Genomic DNA, 24,541 nt, shown 5'->3' with positions numbered 1-24,541 from the left:
AATTGTTGCCTTGGATTCCTCTCATGCATTTCCATTTTGTGTCCTGTCTAGTGTGATTGCCCCATCTCAGCTTCACAGAGGTTTCTTATTCTAGCCAAATCTCAGTCGGTATTCCATCAATCCTTTTCTTTCTTGGCCTTTCAGCTACTTCTGATGCTGCCAATCAAATCCTTTTTTGAAATTTTGTCCTCCTTTCCCCCTTGTGGCTCAGTTTTCTCCTGTTTCTCCTCCTATCTGACTGTTCCCTCAGCATCCCTTTCAGTGGATCATCCTTCTTGCCTCTGACACTGTTAGCAAGGAGCCCACAGAACTCCATCATGGGTCTCCTCCTCCTTTTATGCCTTATGTCTGGATGATCTTACCTGCTCACGCAGTTTCAACTATCATCTTTAGCCCGTGATTCACAGATTTCCCCAGGGGCACTGGAAATAGAGGTATTGGGGGTGCAGCAGTACCTCCTGACTTGAAGTAATAACAGCAACTAAATGCCTGGTTTCCATCATATACACCATTTATGGTTTGGTTCAACGGCTTCCAGCACCCCCTCTATGAAAATTGTTCCATCTTCCCTGGATCTATCTCACGAACGCTGACCTGCCTCACCTCACTCAATCCCCCATCTCAGTCTGTCCTTCTGATATCTCCTGGATGGGTCACTGTCAACTTGACCTGTCCAGAACTGAACTCCTCATCTTCCCACCAAAACCCACTACAGTCTCCCCATTCTTCTTCACTGTTTAATACTCTCATCCTCCTGTCACTCAGGCCTGTAATCTGGTGGTCATCTGCAGTTTTCCCTCTCCCTTCTCCCACATATCAAGCTGTGTACAAATCTTACTACCACTTCCTCCATAAGGTTTCTAAGAGCTTTCCTTCTCTCTCTGTCCTGACAGCCAACAATCTCATCCAGGCACTCATCATCTCTCATCTTGTTTATTGTAACCTCTTTTCTGGCCTCACTAATCCCACGTCACCCCTGCAATTCATGCAAGTAAGATCTAGATGCACATCAAATAAGCAATGTGTGTGGATGTTTTAAATAGAAAATTTTATTTAAGAACTAATAAGCTATAAAGACTTTGGAATATCTGATCTCACACTGTTTTTATACCAGTTTAACACCACTAACTTCAATAGAGTTATTTCTGGTTTATATGGTATAACTGAGATCAGAATGGGGAAGCATAAATCTAGAACTGGCAAAACATGTGATGACCATTTATTAATGTGTCACAGATGCCGACGTTGAAACAGATCGCCCTGCGCAAAGAAAATTAATCTTCTGGCAGAAACCAGTGCCATGAACCCATCTTATTCTTCTTGTTTCAAAAAAAAAAAAATCACAGCAAAATGAACCCTTTTGATTTTACAGCCAAGAGAATCATCCTATTTTCAGGCTGCTATCTTCATTTTTCTTTTAAAGCCTTTTAGCTCCTAATAGTAACAATAGAATAGAACAACCAGATAACATGTTGATGTTAACAACATAATCAAAAACCACTAACAGACTCCAAATGGTGACCTTCTGTCCTATTTTTGACTGTACATCATCATACTTTAATTATGAAAATAATATATTGTCTGGTGTTTAGAAGAAATGCCTTTCTAAATTGAAGTCATAACCACAAGATTTTAACAATAGCAATTTAGCTATGCAGAACATATCTGTTACATGAACAACAAAATGCACCACCATTAAAATAACTTGGATGAGTGATCCAAAGGAATCTGAATAATTTCTTCTGTGTGGTAACAAGAGTGCTGAGACTTTATTTGGTCATTGTGCACATTTAAAATTTTAATATACAGTTTTGCAATGATTCTTCATTTTGCTTTCTAAATACTGTACTTTCTTGGAAACTATAGGAAAACAATTTCTTAGAAACTGATTAGAAAATGAAGACTGTGATTATTCTAAAAGTGGAGCACAACTACTTCTTAGGTATTGCAGTATTTATTGTTTGTATTATGGTAGTGCCTTGAGACACCAACTTAGATTGGGAACCTATTGTGTTAGGTGAGATACATGCACTAAGGGTATGTCTACACTGCAAATAAAAACCTTGCAGTGTCCTAAAGTCCAGGTCCCAGCCCAATCCCAGAAGTCTACACTGAAATTAAACAGCCTCTTTGTGTCCCGGGAGCCCAAATCAGCTGGCACTGTCTAATTGTAGTGTAGACTTATCCAGAGAGAGAGAGAGCAAGAATCCCTGCCCTGAAAAGCTGACACTGTAAATAGACAAAACAGACAAATAATGGGAGAAAATAAGAGTTATTATCCTCATTTGATAAATAAGGGATCTGAGGCAAAGAGTGATTATACAGGAAATTTGTGTCAGATCCAGCAAATAAACGCACATCTCCTGAGTCCCACACCTGTGTCTTAACTGCAAGACTATACTCACCTATTTTAAGTTTGCCTAACACATTCTATTATAACCCCATTTTCAATTGCTGACAATTTTGACAACATTTATTCTTTTGGGTGGAAGTTTTCCAAGTTTGGTGTCTATGTCAGGCTGATTTGTTTAGGACAGTTTGATCCAAAACAGTTTATTATTATTTATACTGCAGTAGTGCCCAGTCTGTGTTAGTTGCTTTTCAAGCACAAAGGAAGACAATCCCTGCTACATCATTGAAACGAATACAGCAACAATCTGAAATACTTGGTGTAGAACAGACTCAGCTGCAGGGTTCTTTATATGAACTTCTTTTGACTGGGATGCAAACAAAGCAGGGTGCTGGCGAGAAGTGCAAGGCATCTCATTTAATTACATCTGTCATGAATGCATTATTTAACAATCTATTGCACATTATCATCATAGAGGAGGTCTTCTTAGTGAAAAAGGCATATGATACATAGTCATGAGGCGCAACAGCATTCATTGGATAAGTTAGTATAAACAGTTTTTAATTACACTAATTGAAAATAACCAAAAGTAATAATTTTACCTCCAGGGTTATTGGCTTTGGAGCTATAAATGACTGCTTGGAATTTGTCATGAGACATTGCCTTGCATAATAATAGTTGTCATCCCATGGAAAAGGCTGGAAAGTTTGAGGGAAACGCTGCTGTTTTAGGTCTGTTTTTATAAGAAGCTATAGAGAATATGAGTTATGCTTTGTTTTCCCATGTAAGTGTAATCAAATGCCAAATGTGTCATTGCTTAGAAGCCATTCTTTGTCAATAACCACCCTCACTTCATCGCCATTCCTTTCTTATACACTTTGAAAATTAGACACCCTTACTTAGTAGGCTTCTCTTTAACATGTGGGATTCTCATGCAAATCTCAAAGGAAAGTAATTAAGTTTAATAGGAGCTGCCCTCCACTTACAGCTGCAAGGGGAAGTAATTACCTTTAGAAGTCATAGTTTCTGTTAATCCAAAATATATGGTAATGTACATTAAACAAAAATAATCTTTAAGTCTAGCAACAATCACCAGTGTGCTAATCTGAATTTAAAATTAACAATATACTCTGAACATGATCTGTAGCAATTTCACCTCCCTGGTTTTTTTATTCCTCTCACCAATTCCCAATGAATTCTCCTTTTGAAAGTACAGTAAGTCTGGTTCTTATTTCACTTACCCCAGTATAAATCAAGAGCAACTTCACTGATGTCTATGAAGTTACATCAGAGTCAGTTCAGGCTGTCAAACCTGCAGTTGCAGGGGTCCCAAAGAAGGTTCCTGTTCCTAGTGGCATGTGTCCCGTCAATTGTTTAGAATAACAGAAATAGCATAACAAAATCAATTCACACAGCCAGTAATAGTATTTATTATGATTATAGCTTACAAAGGGGGGAAACCTGGGCAGTTTCAGACTGGACAGTGTTGTTTCAGAGACAAGGGACTGGTGAACAAGATAGTTTCAGAGACCAGGACACTTCATAATGAATGCTGCCAGCAGCAACCTCTCTTCCATTTCAAGAAGGTTCCAACTGAAGTTCCCTTGCAGATTGCAGCTGAGGCCACATCACATGGGAAGAGGCACCATCTTTCAGGTAAGAAAGTCCTAAGCCATTTGCAGTATGTCTACACTGCAATGTAAGCCCAGGGATAGTAGAACTTGAGTTAGCAGACCCTAGGTTTGTTAATTTAAGGCTTGAGCATCTACACTCATTTGTAACCAGATTAGGAACTGTTGAACACTGGGTCTCAATCTGGGGTTCCAGCATGTACACTGCATTACCCAGGTCCGAGTACACTCATCCATATCCCAGCCTTTCTAGTGCCCCCCAAAATGTGGCCCCTATAACCTTTTGTTTGTGGTACAGTGTGGGAAAACTTGACTGTCAACAAGAAAAAGAAAGTCAGCCCAGGGCATTGTGGGATACTTTTGGCAGATTCCCAGAGCATGAGTCCAGTGGGATTGTGTCTTCCTTTCAAAGAAATAGGGCTTGAATCCTGGGTCCTGATTTGACTCATGCTAAGACCCTTCATCCCCATGCGGTCCTGGAACCCTGAGTTCAAATTCTGGGTTAGCACGATTTGTATGTAGACAAAAAAGGGGTTAGGTTTGAGCCTGAGTTCAAATCCTGGGTTTACACTGCAGTGTAGACATACACTTATGGATTTATAGGGAGGGGGTGTGGTCTAGTGGATAGAGCACTGAACTAGGACTCAATTCTATTCCCAGCTCTGCCACTGGCCTGCTGGGTGACCTCAGGCTTCACCTCTCGGTTTCTCCCTCCGTGAAACAGGGATAATGATACTGACTCCTCCTTCTAAGGTGCTTTGAGAGCTACAGATGAAAAGAATATTTATTATGTTTAGAGGTTAAAAAGCATCTTAAAGTCCTGGAAACCAATGGGCAGCCAAGTACTGATCCCAGAGCACTAGTTTTACTTTTATACTTTTAGACCCCAATCCTGCAAAGGAATCTGCCAGGACAAACACCGACTGTCCAGAGTCCCAACTGCCTTGATTTTCAATAGGACTTGGATGCCTAAGTATCTAAATCACTTTTGAAAATGGAACTTAAACTCCTAAGTCATTTAAGTCTTTTGAAAATTTTATCCAAACTTAATAAAAATTAGTAATAACCATAAATAACTTAGTGTGGTGAAAGAGACTTCACCAACAAAGCCTCCTATTAAAATTGTGATTTGTGCAACAAGGCCTGATATTTCAATACAGAAATTTAGGTTTCAAAATCATCCTGCAGATTTAGCTTCACATTTACTTTTAACACTAATTGAAGATCTATGGATAAATCCTCTGCATTACTTTGAAGATCTCAACCTTAGAAGATTATTGTACTTCATACATAAACTTCTTAGCTTTTGTCATTATCCATCAGGCTTTCATGTATAAATTAATATTTTACAATGAAATCTGGTGTTTAAAAATCCTGTAACATTGCATTAGTTTTACTGTTTATTAAACTGTTCTTTTTTTTAATTAATGGATGAAAACTTTCATATGATAGTAATGTGTCAGCAGTCTATGATGAAACAAAACTAAGTCAGACACAAGCAAAGATGAAATAGCAGATTGCACATGGAAAATTCTAGGAACAGGTTTTTTCCCATAAAATAGAAGTGAATATTTATTGACAGAAGTCAAAATATGTTGAAATATCACATCTCTAGAATAATAAAAGCTATAGTGTGATCATAAAATCCATCCAAGCAAGGGACAAGAGACCTGAGATCATATAAAAAATAATCAATGACTCTCATAAGTAAGAAATTCCAAGGTCTGCACAAAAATGAGAATTCAAATATAACTGCAATCATCCAGAGTCAGTAAACAAAAGACCTGCACTTGCATTCTTTGCTTAAGTAAAACTGCCACTGAAGTCAATGGGAGTTCTGTCTGGGTAAAAAGGGCAGGATTAGGCCAAAAGGTGTTACAGACTTTTAAAAAGTTGTTTGAGAAAGCAAGAAACATGAGAGAGAAGATGTATTTCAGTATCTTTGGATTATTAGTAGAAATCCCTATAGGACAGTGTTTTATATATATATATATATATATATATATAAGGTTCAAATTACTCTATAAAACCTCCATTTTAATTTAATCAGTCATTAAGGAGCAGATTCTACTTGGCCCTTACACAGATACAGTATTGGAGGAGAGGGAAAAAAAGGAGCATACAAGGAATTTTTCATCTTGTGCAACCTTTATAAGGTCCAGGCCACCCCTATTCCTCAGGAATGCACAACAATGCAAAGAGAGGGGACACGAGTTTATAGTCCTACCTCTCTTCACAGCAGCCTGCAGAAGGGACTAGTACTGTGTGGGCAGTAAGTTGCACCCTATAAAAGGATGTTGTAGTGCACTCCAAGGAGCTTTGGGAGGCATTCTGATTTTTGGAAGTAGAATGTGTCCCATGTTCTCTCGCAGGCAGTGCAGCACAGAGTTACCCCTTACTATGAGCTGTGCCTTAAACTATGGGGAACAATCTAGGCCCAGACAAAGATAGTTGAAGGAACCCAATGAAAGGAAATCCAAGTTTGCTTGATTGTTAAATGGTCAATGGAGTTACACCACAGACAGATTTGGCTCTTATTGAAACATTTAAGTATTACTACCAAATGTCTACAATGCCATTAAAATTATGATCTGTGAAATTACTACATTCTTTAGGGCACAATTTTAAGAGTCCGGTTCCTTCCTTACATTTTAAAAGAATCAGATTTGTTTCTAGCACATGAAGAAGGGACTCCAGCTAAATGTTCAGTCTATCAGGAGGGCACTGGATAGATCATTACAAAATAATTGCAGTAACATTAGACAACAGGTTAAAGAAATGTGTTACTAATAAAAGCAAACATCAGGAAGGAGTTGACTTAGACTCTGTGTGTAGACTTTGGCCCTGACTCTGGAGTGAAAACCACACAGGCATGCCCGGGGAGTTGGGGGGTGAGGCAGGAGAGGAATCAGCTCACAAGGATGTCTGACATTAGCAACTCCATGCACAGGTTAGACTGTTCCCAAACTAATTACACACTGGGAGACCAACATCAGATTACTGAATTTTGTGAATCAGAAAGCTGCAAATAGGCTGGATCTAGCTATTTTCCTGATTCCCTCTTCCCTTCCCTCTCTCAACACCTCTCTGAGAAAATTACAATCAACAGAGATAATAAGTGTGAGAGTGCTTAAGGCTAAACTCTCAAAGACTGGGAACAGAACGTTCTCAGAGAAGGGCCCTTAGCTACAGAATTTCTGCCATCAAAACTCAGGCTGAGCTTGAGTCTTACCATATTCAATGCAAAACCAAGATCCACCTTTTTTGTGTAGTGCTTTCCCTATTAAAGGAGAGAAAAAAGGCTGGCAACCTCTCCTTCATAATCAAATCCATACCCAAAAGGGATTCTTCAGAAAAGCAACGAACTCCAGATAATATGGTCCTCCTTGGACTGCAGCACTGCATCTGATCATTTTTTATTTTACAGTGCATCACCTAATGTACTTTGATAACTTACTTTGACCACAGCAGTTCAATTATAATCATGATAATAGTAAATATAACATATTATATTTAATACAATAATAAAGTTTTAGTAATATAAATCCTTACTACATTACTACTACAAAACATACATAGACTAGCAAATAGACGGCCAGGTATATTTTCACCTCAATAGTAAGAATTTCCTTTCTATCTAAGATATTATGGTTTAAAATTTCACTAGTTATTTTGGGTACCTGAGCTTTCAAGTTGTCAACTACACAAAAATGAGGAAGTTAGTTAAACAGAAGTTAAAAGATACAGTGCCAAAACTGAAATCTCTGCAAGCTGCATGGAAACTTTTTAAAGACACCACAATAGATGCTCAATTTAAATGTATACCCCAATTTAAAAAACATGGTAAGAGGACCAAAAAAGTGCCACCGTAGGTAAACAAAAAGTAAAAGAAGCAATTAGCAGCAGAAAGGCATCCTTTAAAAAGTGGACTTTAAATCCTATTGAGGAAAATAGAAAGGAACATAAACTCTGGCAAGTGAAGCATAAAAATATAATTAGGAAGGCCAAAAAGAATGTAAAGAACAGCTAGCCAAAGACTTAAAAAGTAACAGCAAAAAAAATTGTAAATACATCAGAAGCAGGAAACCTGCTGAACAACCAGTGGGGCCACTGGATGATCAAGATGCTAAAGGAACACTCAAGGAAGATAAGACTATTGCAGAGAAACTAAATGAATGCTTTGCATTGGTCTTCATGGCTGAGGATGTGAGGGAGATGCCCCAACCTGAGCCATTCCTTTTAAGTGACAAATCTGAGGAATTGTCCCAGATTGAAGTGTCATTAGGGGAGGTTTTGGAACAAATTGATAAACAATAATAAGTCAACAGGACCAGATGCAGAAATTGAAGAACTACTAACCGTGGTATGTAACCTATCATTTAAATCAGCTTCTATATCAGATGACTGGAGGATAGCTAATGTGACACCCATTTTTTAAAAAGGCTCCAGAGGCAATCCGAGCAATTACAGGCCAGTAAGCCTAACTTTAGTACCAGGCAAATTGGTTGAAACTATAGTAAAGAACAGAATTATCAGAATAGATTAATACGATTTGTTGGGGAAGAGTCAACATGGTTTTTGTAAAGGGAACTCATGCCTCACCAATCTACCAGAATTCTTTGGGGGGGTCAACAAGTATGTGGACAAGGGTGATCCAGTGGATATAGTGTACTTAGATTTTCAGAAAGCTTTTGACAAGGTCCCTCACCAAAGGCTCTTAAGCAAAGTAAGTGGTCACGGGGTAAGATGGAAGTTCCTCTCCAGGATCAGTAAGTGGTTAAAAGATAGGAAATAAAGGGTAGGAATAAATGGTCAGTTTTCAGAATGGAGAGAGGTAAATAGTGGTGTCCCCCCAGGGGTCTGTATTGGGACCAGCACTGTTCAACATATTCATAAATGATCTGGGAAAAGGGGTAAACAATGAGGTGGCAAAATTTGCAGATGATACAAAACTACTCAAGATAATTAAGTCAAAAGTAGACTGTGAAGAGTTACAAAGGGAGTCACAAAACTGGGTGACTGGGCAACAAAATGGCAGATGAAATTCAATGTTAATAAATGCAAAATAATGCACATTGGACAACAGAATCCCAACTATACATATAAAATGATGGGGTCTAACTTAGCTGTTACCACTCAAGAAAGAGATCTTGGAGTCATTGTGGATAGGTCTCTGAAAACATCCACTCAATGTGCACTGCAGTCAAAAAAGCTAACAGAATGTTGGGAATCATTAGGAAAGGGATAGATAATAAGACAGAAAATATCGTATTGCCTCTATAAATCCATGGTACAACCACATCTTGAATACTGCATACAGATCTGGTCGCACCATTTCAAAAAAGATATATTGGAATCAGAAAAGGTACAGGAAAGGGCAACTAAAATGATTAGGGATATGGAAAATCTTCCATCTGAGGAGAGATTAATGAGATTGGGACTTTTCAGCTTGGAAAAGAGACGAATAAGGGGGAATCTGACTGAGGTCTATAAAATCATGACTGGAGTGGAGAAAGTAAATAATGAAGTGTTATTTACTCCTCTCATAAGTCAAAAACTAGGGGTCACCAAATGAAATTAATAGGCAGCAGGTTTAAAACAAACAAAAAGAAGTATTTCTTCACACAGCTCACAGATAACCTCTGGCACTCCATGCCAGAGGCTGTTGTGAAGGCCAAGACTATAACAGAGTTCATAAAAGAAGTAGATAAGTTCATGGAGTATAGGTTCATCAATGCCAAGATAGGCAGGGATTGCTGTTTGCCAGAGGCTGAGAATGGCCAACGGGATGGATCAGTTGATGATTTCCTATTCTATTCATTCCCTCTGAGGCACCTGGCATTGGCCACTGTCAGAAGACAGGATACTAGGTTAGATGGACCATTGGTCTGACCCAGTATGGCCATTCTTACATTCAATCAGAGTCTCCTTAACGATGTCTGATTTTCAAAGGGAAGGTGCTCAGCACTTCAGCAAATTAGGGCCCTTTAAGGCATTTCAAGCTGGACACCCCAAACCTGAGCTGCTTGATCCCCAGTACCTAATTGCTTGAGCCCTGGTACATCTTTCATTACAAATAAAGCACTGCAACTAGCCCTTTCCATTCACAGTCCCACACTTGGCATATGCCTCTTATGACAGGATATCATCAGAAGGCAGCCCTGCCTGCTGTCTTCCTCAGTTCCTGTACTGGGGAATTCTCCCCCAGCCATATCTAGGGTTTTTAGGGCCCTTTTACACCACTCCAGAAACTTTACCCAGCACCAGAGTGGTGGTAAGCATCTCACACATTATTTCAAACAATAGGGTCATTACAATGAACCAGGAGCCTTTGATTCTATACATTTTTAATATGCAGTTGTGAATAAGCCTAATCATGGCAAAAAGGCTTGTAAAGTTTAGGGGAAACCAGTAATAAGTTGTAGGTATTTTAAAATGTTATGATTGCAACACATCTCTTTTTGAAGACAAAGCTACTAACGGTTATAATATAAAAAGTGGCAGTTACAACACACCCAAAATATCATCATGTACTCAGTTGGACACTTTGAGTATCACAATGGCACAATGTTACAACTACAATAGAGAGGTATAATACACACATTACTTTTCAGACAAAATCTAGTAGGCCAAAATTTCCCCATATAAATATATTAGGAACCACAACAACCAAACTGAACATTGTCAGGGACCCCTGCAAGTGGAACCAATAAAACTCAGGATCCATTGGTTTGGTTTCAAGTCCTCTGCAAGTACATCGGTTATTCTATAAAAATTTAATGAAAATGAACCAATATAGCTGTTTCATTAGACAAAGCTGTAGGAAAGAGACCATTACAGAGCATGCAGAGCCCGTGTTACAAACTGAGAGGTCCGTGTATGTCCAGTAGCAGCCTGGCCACCATCTGCCATACCTGAGGCCAGGTGTCACACCAAAGTAGGTCCCTCTTGAAGCCTGCCCCTCTTTCTCCAGTCCAATCCATCACACAACAGCAGTCATTAACTGGGGACCCTCAGTCTTTCCAAAGTCCTGTACCTATAAGCTATGGAGGTTGACCTCCTGGGGTTGTTTTTTTCCCACGCACGCCTCATGAATCCAGAATCCACTTTACTTTGGATTGCTTTCTGCTCACCAGCAGTCCTAGTGGAATCTGTTAAGCAACAGGACATGCTGTAAAACTCATCTTTTTAAAAATACAGCGTAGGGAAGTAGGTATTTCCTAGGCATGGATGCATAGGGAAAGTGGGAGAATTCATTTTTTGTGCATGGTTATTTTGATTATCATATTTTTTGATTTTGCCGTTAGTATTTCTTCTTTATAAATTGCATTGTTAATTAGCTATTAGGGTGCCTAAACTGTCCAGATACATGTCTCTTCTTGTTATTTTATAAATCTAAACAAATAAAATCATTTTATGGAGATGTTGCAGGAGTCTTCCAAGAGTGTTTGGTTCAAAACCATTTTTAGGTTACTAAAGCTAAAAAGTTACCACCATCTGCTAGCTATGCAGTTGCCTATGTGAAATAGACTCAGTCCAATTCCTAATACAGGTGTCCACATTAAAAAAAATTAACACAATTGACACTAATTAGCAACCATGCCAGGCATTCCAGTTTTCAGTGATATCAATCTGAAACCTTTCAAGAGCACTAAAGTCACAGCAAATATTTAAATACAAAAATCAAAAGGTCTGAATACTTTGCAGAGGAATCAGTCCCCCTCCCTTTTTTTCCTTTAAAATTTGTACCAGGGTTGAAAAAATAAACCATTCTAATGACAATTAAAATCTGTTATTGTTAGTCCCCTAATTGGAGTGCAATATTATTTACAATGCCCCTCATCGAGTACACTTCAGTAATGGCTTTTGGTAACATTCCCACTTCAATAAAGATGGAAAATCGATCTGCATTTCATCTGTCTCTTTTCACTGCTTGACCTTCGAGAGAATCAGTAGGTTCTTCAGAGGGGCTGCAAAAGGATTGGCTAGCATAGTAATTAGTTTCCATGGCAGCAGGCTTCAAATTCCTATTCTTGAGACAAAAAAAGCAAAATGAAATCTAGATGTCTGACAGTAGTTTCCTATTAAATGCCCAGGAAACCTATCAAAGGAAAATATAATTTACTGACCAATTTTTGATCTCTCTGGATCTATATGTCTTCTCCGTGCCTACACCATTACTGTAAGGCTGGTAAATATAAAGCTAAATAACTACAGCAAAAGCAGTAATCATTACGTTTTAATTATAATTTAAATCTGATAAATTCAGCCAATAAAAAGGGACTGCTTTCTTCTGAATCTATACCTTTCATTTTGAAAATCAATCATTTTTTTGTTTAAAGTTTGATAAATAGTGGGGGGAAAAGCCTTCAGACATGAAACCATGACTCTCGGATGTGCAGTGTAACTCAGGGACACTGAAGCTATTGCATGCTCATATTCTTGACTTGAGGGGACTAATATTTTATATGGACCTTATCTCCTCTTCCATCTTGCTTGTGCAATTTTGTACCCACAATTAAGTTGTGCCCTCAATTAACTGTGAATGGAAATGCTAGCATTTAGACATCCAATTACCTGATTGGAAGGACATTTATATTTATATTAAGTCCACTGTATCCTAATGTATGGCACTGCTTAATTATATGTTTTATGAATGGTGCATATAGTAAAGATTTATTTAATAATCACTTATTGAAGCCTCATATCAGTCCTCAGCATGATGGTATATGTATGATGAGACACCTAACATATACAGAATTCAATTTTAAACATAAAATCAAGGTTCAGATACCTACTGTCCCACGGACTATTTACTAGACAGTCTCCCAGAGTTTACTATATGAATGACATCTTCTTTATGAAAAATCCTACAGAATTAAACAGAAAATTAATTTGTACAGCTTTTTATTCTATAGACTTTCCCATAAGGCTTGCAAGAACAATGCTGCATAAAGATGGCCATGAAAATATTCCTATTTTACTGTATCCCATTGTCTCCCCCTGTAATAATGATCATTACTCAGGCTTACAGGAAAGAGATGGCACTTTATTTAACGGCCCATGTAATATGTAAGGGGTTGGATTATTGGAGATTATACCACTACCTAAAGTGTTAATTCCCACTATTTTTCATAATTACTGTTGCACTTCCCTCCTCCACCCCAGGCTCTGACCTCTTCACCTGTTGTGGTGACACTCTAACATGAACTGGAAAGCCAGAGAGCATAGCTGAAGTACAATTTTCTAAGTGGTGGAAAGAAATGAAATATCTGTACAGTCTATATGGCTACGAGGCTTGGAGGTGGACATGACTGTGGACAAGGAATGAAGAATGGTACCTCAGCTGGAGACCTGTGTTTGTGTGGTGCTGAGTCCCTGAAATATAAGCTTTGTACAACCACAGAAGTTGTATACCACATACCGAAAGCATCCTCCTCCTGATGGTTAGAATATCCATGCAGAGCTCCAGCCATGAAAAGGAAGTTAGTGACTTTCTGTCATTAACTCATCTCTTTCCTGGAACAAGTTTAGATTCTCATTCTGCATTGTTATGAAGTAGAAAACCAATCAAACGAAAAGCAAGGATTTTGGGAGGGATCAGGAGTCTTATCTGTTTCATAATTTCCCCCGACCCTCAGCTCTGTTATGGCCCACATCAAAACCCCAGATCCCGACACCCTTGAATTTTGAGACTCTGAAAATCCAGATGTGAATTTTCCAGGTTGGGTCCATCTGTGATAGAGGGAAGACTCTGTGTTTCCAAGGAATTTCCTAAGACTGAGAAAAAATAACAGTAGGTGACACATTCACAAATCAGCAGAAGAATCAGAAACAGAAGTTGGACTGAAAACTACAGCATCCCAATTTGGGGAAAAATTTAAGTGCCCGGGTTTGCTCTGTGAGAGCTCCCTTTTCCAGAAAGTAAATATTTACAGGTTAAAAAGCAAGGATTTGCTTATATTATGTACTTGGGCAATTGACTTGTCTAAATAAGGCAGTTCAAATGAACAGTATATGTTTTGTATAAGTATATTAAATAGCAATTGTAATACACAGAGTAAACACTTCATTAGAGATGTCAGAAGCAGAACTCCAGGAAGAGTAAGCAACCCTGAGGTCATGTAAAATAGCAGCAGGTAACATTAAGAATAGATACATCAGGCTAAAGCTTTTAATGTGCATCAGTCTAAATGGCATTTGACTGACAAATAGGATAGTAAAATGTTGTCTATTTTCCATGCTTTCTGAAGAGGGCTTTCATCTAATTTTCATTACAGTCAGATGAGATAATAAATTCCTCTGATTGGACTGTGCTTGTAAAACAGAAAACGTTTTTTTTAACATAATGCATAATTACCTTGTGGAACTCACTACTACAAGATATCTTAGAGGCAAAGAGCTTAATAGCTTGGATTCAAAACGGGGATAGGCATTTATAAAACATCCACAGTTATGTTATAGAGGATACAATGGTTAAAGATAAAACTCTGATGCTTCAGGGCATACCTAAATTGGAATTCCTTGAACCTGGGGCATCTATACTGGCCACTATCAGAGACAGGATAATGGACTAGATGGACTATTGAACTGGTCTGGTATGGGACTATATTATGCTAGTTTTTGTGTTTGCATCAAGTGATTTGTAGAGCTCATCCATCAAATATGCTACCAGAAATTTAAAACCTTAAAATGAACAAATCAACAAATATACAATAGAACTTAAAGGAAGCAGTTTCAATGATCTAATTCACAAATATTCGTTTTACGTTAAAAAAATAAAAGAGAGCAATGTGAAATGTAGAGTGTTGTAAGATTTGGCCTATTGTGGTTAAAATATTACTGAGAAGGTGCCTGAGTTTCTTTTCCATTTATTCTTCATATGTTTCAATAAATCAGTTTATTTTTGTAAAGTTATTTTAATCTTCCCACTAAGTCTTCAATTCTTCAAACATGCTTAACTTTAAGCTACTGAAAGCAATGTGACTATTCACATGCTTAAAGTTAAGCATGTGCATAAATGTTTGCAAGACTGTTGCATGCACATGTGGTCGGTAATACAGGCATTATTAAACATATTTTAGTGCTTAAAATGAAAAATATAATTAATGATGAGGTAAGTTGAGCAATTTATATAGTAGCTTGTTATTTTGGAGTAAAAGATAATAGTCCCAAGTTATTGTTTTATGAGGAAATAATCCGTTTCTTTGAGTACAAGAGATTGTACATTATAATCTGCAGCACATAAAATCATGCCACCAAAGCCATATTTCTTTTTTACTTGTTTTCCATTATTTCCAATTATTTTTAAGTTTTTGGAATGTGAACACACAGATGTGTATCAGCCTAGATGATTCAAAATGGCTTTGATTTAAAAATATAAAATCAACCAAACTATTAATCTACATCACTGTCCAGTCATTTTTGGTATTTAACTTTTTAATGTGGCTGCGACTGATGGATGTAGTATCTTTCCACACGGACACTTGCTTAATTTCCATGGAAGGAACCACCAGATTTGTGGGCTTCTAATGAACACTGTGTAAATTCAGCTTCTGTAAAGGGTGGCAGACTGAGGGCATCAGCTCCATTTAAGCCCAGTGGCATTTTCTAAGCTAATTATGTATTTTAGAAGCATATTTATGCTTAGTTACTACCTTATATTTATGTTATGGTGGTGTTCAAACGGCCTGATCATAATCAGAGCCCCAGTGTGCTAGGCACTGTAAAAAGGGGACAAATAAATACCCAGCTAGTCTTTGTTCAAATATGTGGTGTTTCTTTTATATGAAATACAAGCTTATAAAACCACCATTGGTCACATGATCAGGCCCTGTATGTGCTTATTTAACAGGTACTGTAGTTAATTGTCGAGCTAACCACTGCATTATTTAGCTAAGTGAGTCTTTTTTATACATGTAATTTTTATGGCTCTAATAAATGTTCTCCATGCTGGTTCTCTTTTACACCATTTATTAATTTGCAAAAATTAGCATCCAATACATTTTTTGTAATGTTGGAATTAAAACTTTTGCTTCATCAGTGTTTATGGTAGACAAACCATGTTTTTTCTTCAGTTTTTCAAGAAGTGAAAGCCAAGATTCCAGTCACCCAGAGTGTTCTTGGATTCACAGACATAATATTTATTTACTCATTTGATGAATAAAATGACCCTATCACAGGCCCTGATCCAGAAAAATGCTTAAGCATGTGCTTAACTTTAAGCTTCCCCAAGGTATAAAGTTCATCATGTACTTAAGCATTTTTGCTGGCTCTGGACCATAGTGCATAGGTGCATGTAAGCAATTAAAAACACATAACTCAATAGCACAAACAGATTCAATGTCAGCTACAGAACTCCGTATTCTACTCCACAGAAAACAGTTCTCCCCAGTTTGATACACAAAGGCACTCCCCATTCCTGTACGCAAAAATTAGCTCCACAAAATATGAAACACCACCAGCCCAAACTTCATCTTGCAAGTGGTACTGCCATCCTTGTCTAGATGTGCAGTCGTAATGCATTCTATACTTCACCACACCCTATATCCCATCTTCCTAAAGGCTTCTTCCTAAAAATAGGGTGTTTACCAATCAGCACTTGCCACTGTAAAACCCACTGCATGCCTCACTGGTGGGTACGCATTATGGTTTTGAATTTGCTAACAATAGGACTTGATCTTGTTCCCACTGAAGTTACTGGGAAAACTTGCACTGATTTCAGAGAGAGCTGATCAGGGTCATAATGCACTATGTTAAGGTGGAACAGTTTCCAGACATTTTTTTCTGTTTTTTTCAATTTTCATGTGACAAAAATACATCATGACAATTCTCACCCAAGGATTCAGCTCTTCAATTCCAGTGTTGAATAAATCCAGGCACACACAAGTACAAGGCTCCAACAGGCTTGTCTCCTCTCTTAACAACTCAGTTCCAGATCCTCAAGGTATTTAGACACCCAACCTCTACTGAAATCAATGGGAGTGTATACACCTAAATACCTTAGAGGATCTAGGCCTAAACCAGCTTCCAGCAGTGCTGGGGTTCTCAGGTTACAACAAGGTGGCTTAAAAGACATGTCCTTTTACCTAGTTCCAGGAATTCTGGGGTTGCCTCAAGTATGCAACTATTTGGCGAGGCCTGTCTCTCCAGTATTTATCACTGAACACAGAGTTATGGATTTACAGCAACTGTATTGCCACACTACTTAGGACATCATTGCTAGAAAACCAGTGGTTCATTCATTTACATACCCCATCATCTACATCAAACATAAGGAAAAAAATGCTCCTAGATTTTGTTGGTTATTTAAAATAATTGATGAAATAAAGTGTGTGCACAGGGAGCCACAGCTGAAGGATAATTTATCTGGACTCATTCAGTGGTATATTTTCTTTCCAGGACAAACCTTGGTTGAGGGGGCTATATAGTAAAATCTAATTATTGTAAGAACATTTTCCATATAAAGCAAAAATGGAAAGTTTTCCTTTTCAATAATTTTTCTTATTTTCTTTCCCTCATAGCTGCTAATATAGACTTTGCATCATTTGATGGAGTTTAGCAGGCAATGATGTGAAGATTACATTCTTCAATAACAGTTTTAGCCCAGAAATGACAGAAGGCTACCGTAGATACCCTTTCAATATTTCAAATATTAACCTTTGTGTTTTGTAGTATTTTGTACCTGTCACAATTTCTCTGCATTGTAATTCAGATGAATGCATTTTACACATTTTATTAGATTTCTGTCTCAAATGGTATTACACAATATCCATCATTACAAATTGTCTCTGTATCTTGTAATAATTTTAGTGTGATCAGTGAATATTCTGCTATTTTCAGTATAAATCTATTTGTGTGTTCTGCTTTTAAGTAAGATTACTTTCCATATTTTATTATAATATTTCTCAGAAGTAAATGATAATGTGGAGCTTAACATTTAAAAATGAAATACTTGTATATCTTAAAATGTACATAATGAGAACGGCTACTAAAGTGCAGCTACCATATGCACTACTAACTAGGCTAATCCTACAAAGAATAGTCACGTAGGACCAAATTCTGATCTGAGATTCACTTTGTAAATTTTCAATGGATTTACTCCAGCATAACTGACAGCAAAATCTAGCCTTTAGATTTGAGCATTTGAATTTGACTATACCTCTATACTAGCTATAAAGAATTTAGAACATAACCTTTTAATTTTCATTATGTAGCTTGTGTATCTTTGGAGTGAGTAGGTATCGTTAGATGCTGTGATCTGAGGATTATTCAATTTAGTGTGGCAACCCAAAATGTCAGGATCTCTGATTCTGCAGAGAGAGCCATGGGAAGGAAGAGAGGGGAAGGGAGGTCAATTCCATCCACAGGGAAACCTATTCATCTCAATTGGGGCCATCCACAGGGCCCTATTTGCAAGAAAAGGGCTCTAGCTTCCACATTTTATTATTTGAATGCAAGTGATAATGATCTTACATTTATACAGAACCTTCAGCGCCAATGGATCCCAAACCAGACAGCAAGTTCAAATATCTTTTCTACAATACAACATTTTGCAAAAAAACTAATCAAAGGGATCATTTCAAACATCAACGAAATGCAAGACAAGTTTGAGGTGCAATCCGGCAATTATTTCACAGTCCACAGCAGCACCACTGAGCAGCTCACAAAAGGAAGAGAAGAACACTACTATTTCCAATGGAAACTGAAGAGAGAATTTTAGTAGGTAGATCTCAAGCCAGAATTTGGCCAAGACACAGGGTTGGCACTGCTCTTTTTCAAAAGTGTTACTGGATCATTAGTGGCCACAATTGGCCAGGACATTGCCCTATGTCTCAGTAAAAAAAAAAAAAAAAAAAAGGGAACTCTAACAGCCCAGTATCCTCTAACTTCATGATGAGGGGTTAGTTTAATACTAAGTAAAAGGGCAGACTGCTATTTACTGAATCACCAGTGCCACTTCCTGCCACACCTAAGTGCTCTCTAGATGTCTCTCATCCAGGTATTGACCCAGCACAACCCTATTTGGTTTGTTAGCGCTGATGTGTTCGTAGCCATGATGACTTGACTTCAAGATAAGAGTTAAAGGTACACACTAGGTTTCTAATTACACACCTTAATTTTAAATAAATTATAAAATCCTGGAGGATTAATGGATTTTTCAAAATCAGACAATTAACTAAATACACTTATACACAACGAGCAGAAGGAAAACACAAAACAGAAAGGCTTCTCAGTGAGGTACCACTTTTCGTGCAAACACTATCTGAGAAGAAAATACACTGACAAGTATTATGGTACCACTCTGGAGAAATTAAAATTACTGAAGCACAGAGCACTGGCACTCTAGCATGGGTTAAACCAGTCTGCAAATGCAAATACTTTTTCCACAGGGCTGCTTTTCAGTACAAACCACTGATGCATTGAATAATTGGTGGGGAAGCTTAAATACTTTCCCTCCTGTTTTATTCCCCCTCCGAGAGCAATCACTCCTGTGAACCATCCTTTCCCCTGAAAAATCAAGAAGAAAAATATTGCTGCATATCACAAATGCTGTTTTTCAGCTGCTTGATGTCATCAGGAACTAGTTTTGCATGCGCACAAACACCCCCTGAAAATAGCTAGATCATCTTTTTAGCATGTCATCATTGTGAAGATTTGGAAAGACTAAACCTGATCCTTAAAAGGTACATACACCAAGGGAAAAGAGCAGTAGCAGAATACTTCTTCCATCTCCCTCTCCATCATGCTTTCCTTCAAGAGAAGAAATTATTGTGCCATTGCTGGTGAAATAGAAGGAATGTAACCGTTCTCCACTATTTGCTCAACTGCATCTGTAGGGAAAAACCTCACCCACACTTTTAGCCCTATTTTTCTGCTCCTCCTTCCCAGATCATCTAATTTATTATGGGGCAAATCCTGCCTCTACCCCTGCTCCAAGCCCTACTAGCCAAATTTCTTGTAGAGGGCTTTCACGTGTATGAAAGAAAACAAACCACCCCATTAGACTGCAGAGATAAGGAAGAGCCATTTCATCGCCACTGATACAGCCTTGTAACTCCTGCTCCAACCCCGATGGATCTGCATAACAATGGATCTACCAGCCCCAGGCTTTTCCTATCCTACTGTTGTGCAAAATTAAGCACTCGGGACTTTTTCAAGGGGAAAAGGCAGTATGCCGCATTTATTGACAGAAACTAAAGTAATAACTAACTTAAACCTACACATACACACACACACACACACACACACACACACACGCGCGCGCGCCCAAACATACCAGAAAGCGTTCTATAGTTATATATAGCTACCAGTCCTGATTGTGGCTTGAGATCGTAGCTAGGGTTCGTTGCTGGAATTCGTGGCTCGTGGCAGCTACCTGGCCAGGGAAGCTGGGCACGAGGAGAGCAGGGTCCTTGTCGGGCGCGCACCGACGCTCTTCTTTAGATGATATGTAGAACGCTGTTTTTCCCTCCAAAGCCTTGAAATCTCACCCAGTCTTTTATAGGTTTTTCAGTTCTGCTGTGTCACGTCGCTTCTCTGTGACCCTTGATTGCTGGTACAATAGCAGACATGACTTTCAGCTTGTTCTTTGATGTCTTTGATTAAGTTTGATTAAGTTTTTCTGGGGTGGATCCTTCTTTGCTTTTTGGGGCTATGTTCACACTCTTCAGCCTAGGATGGACTTCACACTTCATCAGGACAACTTCATCAAGACAAGCTGGCAGTTTGGGTCTGACTCACACACACATACACCCTCCATTCATACCTTGTTCAGATAACTATCTTATTCATCTAAAGGTTTAGAAAGGGTTTGACACAAGATGGAGTACATAGGGTCAAAATGGGGTTTTTACACAAGATGGAGTACATAGGTCAAAATGGGGTTTTACATTCACAATATGGAGTATGACTGAGAGAAGTTCAAATGTTACATGATATCAATAATAACCATATAGAGGTTGACACAAATAAGGGTATGAATTAAAAGATATGAATTAATCTACAGGGTTACAATTACAATTAAAAGCTATGAATTAAGCTACAGGGTTACAATTACAATTTTATTCCTACACTACCCGGCTCCCCAAAGCCATGTCCCACGAGGACGCAGAGTAAGTTCCACAAAGCTGGACTCCATAGAATACATGAAGTGTGGGTGTCCCAAAACCTCTCTTCTCTACCCCCTGTTGTACAGACGGACCACATTTGTGCTGGTGCGGACCAAGATTTGAGGGAAGGATGTAACCCACCTGCTTCATACCGTGGCATTTGACTTTATTTCTCCTGAGGAGGGGAAGAGAAGCAGTGGGAGCAGACAGGGATCTGAGCTGGATATCGGGGCCCACAGCAGCAAACCTCCCAGCCTGGCTCAACAGACTCAGGCTCATAGGGCTCGTGCTACCCGCACTAAAAATGGGTGCATAGACAACGCTTTGAAGTTGCTGCTGGAGCCCAGGCTCTCAAGCCCACCCCCTTCCCTAGTCTTCAGCCCTAGCCGTAACTTCAAAGCACTGTCTCCACAGCTATTTTTAGCAGAGTATCATGACTCCCGTGAGCCTGTGTCCATCGATCCAGGCCAGGAGGCTCAACGCCACAAGCCGAGTAAACATACCTTTTGAGAGCAGAACAGGGCAACTCGCTAGAAGGACCCAGAAACTTCCAGAACAGGGCATGGCAGTTATGCTCAGTAGCTACTTCTGTGGTGGTGTAGAAAATTATTTTTGCTGGCAACCCATCTGACAAGTCACACTCTAGCCACACTCGGAGAGCTGAGCCAAACAGCGCACAATGGAGGCTATAAATACATTATCCTAATGGTGGGCTTCCCTAGTAAATAAAGCTAGAATAGCACTGGCCTGAATCCAAAGTGGTACAGGGATTGGGACCCAGCCCTCACATCAGACACATCTCTTGGTCCTGTATCAATCAGCCGCTGAGTGCAGAGGTTTAACTCTGTGTAACACTTTCTGAAAAGACTGAACTCTGGCCTGGGCTTCAACAAGGAGGAGCAGGAAGAAGGGAAGTGTATAGTTATACCGAATATTTCCTGAGCATCCACATCTCCCTATTACAAGGGCACAGGATTTCCCCCTGTGAATACACAGTTCAGCAAGTGGTTATGCTGGTAGAAAATATAAAAAAAATTCTGCCTTCCCCATTTTTCCTGCACATTTTTAATGACAAAAATTAAACACCCTAAAAATATATTTTGTCTTTTGACCTGTTTTTTTTCCCTGAAGAGTAAGTGAAGAGCACATATTGTAGCTCTCAGGACACATGTAAAGCTGTCAGCAGGAGACACAAAATATTAAATTCAAGGGTTAACGTAATTGAGACTGATCAGAAAACAAAAGAATAATAATTGGCTAAAACAATATATTCTGAAACTGCAGTTTGGGTCATACTAGTGAGAAGCTTCTTGTGAGCATAAAAGCATACTTCACATTTTCATGTAGGGATTGATCCAAACCCCAATGAAGTCAAAAGGTGGCTTTTTATATAAAAAGAATAGAGTTTATTTTACATCTTATTTTTAAAACTTTTTCTAGAATTTTCATGCATTTTAAGTATAACTCATGTTTTTCTTTTAATTCATATTCTGTGCATGGTATTTTTATCCAGCAAAGTAGGTAGATGCTGTGCAAACTTAGACAAAAAACGTATTTAAAATCCTGGAATTACACACATGGTTAATGTTATTCAAGGGAATATTCCGATTAAAATCAATGGGACTGCTTATCCCACTGCTCATGTGTGAATAAAGTTAGGCATGTGGGCAAGTGTTTGCAGAATCAGGGCCTCACTTTCTGCATAAGTTTAATTTATAAAGATAGGTTTTGACGAGATAAGAAAAAGTGAACAAAAGTATTTTGAAAGGATGAGACAGATTAGAATAAACAGGGTAGAATTTCTTCTTTGTAATTAGTCTGTAATCTGAACAACTGGTATACACTGCTGTCACGGCATGAAGCAGAATTTTTCCCCCTCTTTAGTAACAAATATGTGATTCAGCGAAGGAAAATATGTTTGAAAATCTCATGACTTTTGGGAAGCAGTTTTTCAGTGTGAGGAAACTATTTTTGTTTGCATGAGGCTATCTTCTCTCCTCCTTTCCTGAGTGATTGAAAACACAAATAAAGTGTAAGCCACATTTTGTCCTCAGATCCAGTACAACTGTGCAGCGTCCAGGAAAGTCAATGGGAGTTGGTGCAAATGAAAGCATGTCCCTTCAAATTAAATATTCGTTTCCCCATGCCAGACAGTAGTTTAAATTTCATTTGCCACTTTAATTCCCTAACTAACGTTTGTCCAGGGCTAATAAAAATGTAAAGTGCTGAGTATTATTCTTATACACCAGACCTTTTAAAAAAGTGATTTTCTAGTATATTTACAAAGAGTACCATTCTGATATCCTTTAATTAGTAGTACTAATGCTTTGCATGTATACAGTACCTTTCTTCCAGGAGCCTAAAATTGCTCTTACACAGGTAAATTTTATTATGAGGAATCTGAGACACAGAGCAGTGACTACAGAATACAAATCTCAATCCCAGTCTCCTGCTGTAACCACTAAGTAATGTAACCTCCCTGATTTCTAATACAGATACCATGATATTGTATATATACACTAAAATTATGTTGTACTCCCAAATTACTTTAAAGCAATGTGGTAACTTCTTAATATGTTTTTCATTTTGACCATGAGAATACAATAGTATCTTGCCAATCAAACTGGTTTTCTCTCTAGCCTATGTGGTAACCAGTTTTGTGTAATACTTTGATGATTCATTGAGTCTCTCTTCCCGAAGCAGTTTGAAAAAAACATAAAAAATGTTTACTGGCCAAAATATTTCCCTGCTTTGCCAGCTATTATGTTTCAAATTAACAGTGTAAGCAAACAAATCTGGCAGAGGACACTAACCATATTGAATGGATGCAGCCAAACCATCCTGTTAATAAATTGTCTCTTACACCTCCGCATGCTACAGCTGAGTCAACAAATCCAGACACTCAGCTGAGCTTTATCAATTATGCTCATTGAATGTTGTCAAAAGTCCACTGTGGCCGAAAATGCCTTGAAAAAGGAATCAAATGCAAGTGGATATGAAATCTTATTCTAATAGGAAAACATGTACATTACATCAATTTATTGAAGCATCTATTTTAAGAGACACAAGCAGCTTTATGAAGATACTTGATCACAATCCTAATTCTGTGGAGTGCTGAATTTCACAGCTCTAAAGAAGACAATAGGAGCTACCTATGGGTATTGAGAATCTCACACAAGCAGGCTCAATGATTGTCCTAAATTTTCAAAGAATGATTTAAACCTCCCTAAAACACTCTCAGCATAGCGTTATGAATTGGTGTAACAGGGTGCTGGCTGAGAATTGAAGGCTAAGCCAGCCCTCTGGCCCGAAGCCCTAATCAAAGGGGGAGTGGAGCCAGCTGAGCAAGCCTCCAGGGAAAGAGCTAACAGGGAGCAGCTGTTACGCTCATTAGACGGGTCCTATAAAGGCTCATAGGAGGGCCCTCAAGTGGGCTCACTAAAGATGCA

The sequence above is a fragment of the Emydura macquarii genome, unplaced genomic scaffold (assembly GCF_026122565.2).
Source record: "Emydura macquarii macquarii isolate MOO-44397 ecotype Brisbane River unplaced genomic scaffold, CSIRO-AGI_Emac_v2 contig_3110, whole genome shotgun sequence".
NCBI lineage: Eukaryota > Metazoa > Chordata > Testudines > Chelidae > Emydura > Emydura macquarii.
The sequence above is the reverse complement of the archived record's forward strand: the minus strand, read 5'-3'. Positions refer to the sequence as shown.